We start from the raw sequence: 3,081 nt of genomic DNA, 5'->3' as shown, positions 1-3,081 counted from the left end.
AATGGCATCGCCAGTTTGAAAACAAAAGATTGAGCCCTCAGAGTCATGTGCACGGGAATAACGTCCACAATTAAAGATATCAATGAGAACTCACAAGAAAGAGGCCCTGTCTCAATGGGGAAGAGTCCGTCCAAGGAGATGTCCCTCGGGCCTGCATCAGACAGAACACAGAAAATTAGCAGCGGGCACTCAAAGGGAGAATCAAACGGGGCTCTTTGTTTTGTCGTTGTGAACTGAAGCGATGAAGCGTTTTGCTTTACTAATATCTCCTATCATGCTGATGAGCTGAAGTGGCTCTTTGGAACGATTTGGGAACCCATTAATCCTCGCCTGTGGCTATCCACTATGGGCTCACAGCGACGGGCAAAGCACCCCGAACAGAAACCTGCACCAAGCGGGCTGCTGCCCGGCTTCTAAGAGAAAATTTGCCCAGAAACAAGTCACCCGTCGCAATTCGCACGTTCGTTTAAAGCTCGGAAATAACCCGTCTATCGGAGCGCTAAGGAGGTGCAAACAAAACCCCACTTTTCAGACCCAAATGCTGCTCTGGGAGTTCAGCAGCGGTGCCCGCAGCCGGGACGGTGACCTCGGGGCTCTCACACAGCTGAGCCCGCGGATATCACCGCTCTTCTCCGAAGGAATCCCTCGCACTATTTGCATTGCAAATGCCCCGCGCTGCAGAGAGAAGCCGGGATATTGTTCGCTGCCGACGGGCACCGCTTCCCTCCTCCCCCCCCCCCCCCTCCGGTCTCTATCGCGGTGCTCTGAGAGCCGGGAAGGGCGGGGGAGCGGGAGGGGAAATGGGGGGAAAACGCGACGGGAAACGGAGGGACAGAGCGGGGGAAGGAGGGAGAGAGGGAGTGAAGGGTGCTAAGGGAAAAGGAGGTGTGTGAGGGGGAAAATGGGGGAGAAAGAAGGAGAAGGTGCGCGAGGGGGGAAATGGAGGGAGGGGGATGCTGAGGGAAAATGAGAGAAAGTGAGGGAGAAAGAGAAAAGGAGAAGGTGTGCGAGAGGAAAATGGGGGAGGAAGAGGGGCACGCTGAGGGAAATTGAGGAACTGAGGGGAAAATGGGGGAGAAAGGAGAGGGATGCTGAGGGAAAATGGGGGAGAGTGCAAGAGTGTGAGAGGGAAACGGAGAAAGGAGGACAATGTGGGAAAACAGGAGACGGGGAAAATGGGGGAGAAAGAGAAGGAGAAGGTATGTAAGGCGAAAATGAGGAAGAAAGGAGAATGGACACTGAGGGAAAATGAGAGAAAGTGAGGGGGAAATGGAAGGAACTCAGGGAAAATGAGAGAAATGGGGAAAGGGAAGAAAAAGGAGAAGGTGTGTGAGGGGAAAATGGAGAAAGGGAGAGGCTGGGGGAAAATAGAGAAACCGAGGGGAAAATGGGGGAGAGAGAAGGAAGGACACCGAGGGTAAATGGAGGAAGAAGGAGAAGGTGTGTGGGGGAAATGAGGGGCAAAAAAATGAAATAAACCAAGGATAAATTGAGGGAGAAAAAGGGAAGGTGAAGGTGTGTGAGGGGAAAAGGAGAAAGTTTGGGGGAAAAATGAGGTAGAAAGGGGGGAAATGGAGGTTGGGGGGTGGGACACTGGGGGCACTGGAAACCGAGGGAAAATCAATAGAAAATGAGGGATAATGAGGGAAATAGACACTGAAGGAAAATTGGGGGCATTGAGGGGAAAAGTGGAAGAAAGAGGGAAAATGAAAGGAGCAAAGGAGGGACACTGAAGAAAAAAATGGGGATAAATAGGGAAATTTGAAAAAATTAGGGAAAAATGGGGAAAACTGGGAGGAAAATAGGGGATAAGAAGGGAAATGGAAAGCGTGGGAGAGGAAAACCAAAGAGGAAGGGGTAAAAATAAGGGATGCTGAGGAGAAACCGAGGGGAAAATTGGGAGAAAGCAGGGGAAATGGGGAAGAATGGGAAAATGAGAGAAGGTGAAGGGAAAATGAGGGAGAAGGCAGAAAAATAGGGAATGCTGGGAGGGGGGAAATGCAGAGGGACGAGGGAAAAACGAGGGAGATGTAGTAACTGAAATGAGACAAAAGGATAACGAGGGAGAGCAACGGAAACGAGCAAGGGAGAGGGAAAATGAAAGCACGCAAGGGGGAAAGCGAAGGAGATCGGGGAAAATCGAGGGAAAACGGGAGATTGAAGGTGGATATGGGGTCACGAAGGCGAAAAAAGGAAAACGGGGCGGCAGCGAGGGGAAAAAACGATGGAGGCTGAGGGGGAGCACGGGAGAACGAAGGCGACACTGGGAAAAATAATAGAGATGGAGGAAAAAAGGAGAGAGCAGTGCCGCTCGCCTCCCCCAGCCGCGGCTCAGCCCGGCTCCCAGCAGCGGCATCCGCTGTACCGGGAACCGCGCTCTCCCTTGTTCTCAGCTCATTTGCGTACGAAATGAACAAACGGGCGAGGCTCGCAGCCGCCGATGGCGACGGGAAAGCGTAGGCCGATAGAAAGGAAGGGGCAAGCTGGCAGCGCGCGATGAACCCCACGCGCTGGTCCCGGTGCTCGTGGACCCTGAGGGGCTCACGCGGAACGCGGGCCCGACCACGCCGCAGCACCGCGCCCACTGCCACGGGGGGGAAGGGGGCACGGGAGGCGCGGAAGCCCCGCCCCCTGCTCGCCCCACCCACCACTCTCCGCTTGACCCACCTCAGGCTCCGCCCCTTTCCCCGCCCCTTCAGCGTACCGCCCGCCTTCTATTGGACAGAGCGGCCGCTCGTTATGTGGAGGCGGGGAGTACCGGCGGCGCTAGGGCGGAAGCCCCGCCTCCCAGCGTGAAGCGATGCTGCTATTGGTGGAGTGCGGGTGTCTTTCTAGTGGCGTCGGTTTCCGGTTCCGCGGGGCGGGCGTTGGGGGTGGCGGGGCTGCTGCTTGTGAGTGACACACAATGAGGCGAGCGGCGGCGGCGGGGCCGTGAGGGGCCGCGACCGAGCAGGCGGCAGCGGCGGTCGGGGCGGCTGCAGTCGGGGAGGGGGGTGGGGGGCGACGGAGCGGAGAGCGGCTTCGCTCGCGAGGTGGGAGAGAAAGTGGGGGGGGGGAGGAGAAAGAGGACCCCCCCCGTCG

The sequence above is a fragment of the Cyrtonyx montezumae genome, unplaced genomic scaffold (assembly GCF_038088225.1).
Source record: "Cyrtonyx montezumae isolate F1298 unplaced genomic scaffold, pur_monq_1.0 scaffold_39, whole genome shotgun sequence".
In the NCBI taxonomy this organism is placed as follows: Eukaryota; Metazoa; Chordata; class Aves; order Galliformes; family Odontophoridae; genus Cyrtonyx; species Cyrtonyx montezumae.
Note: the sequence above shows the minus strand (reverse complement) of the source record.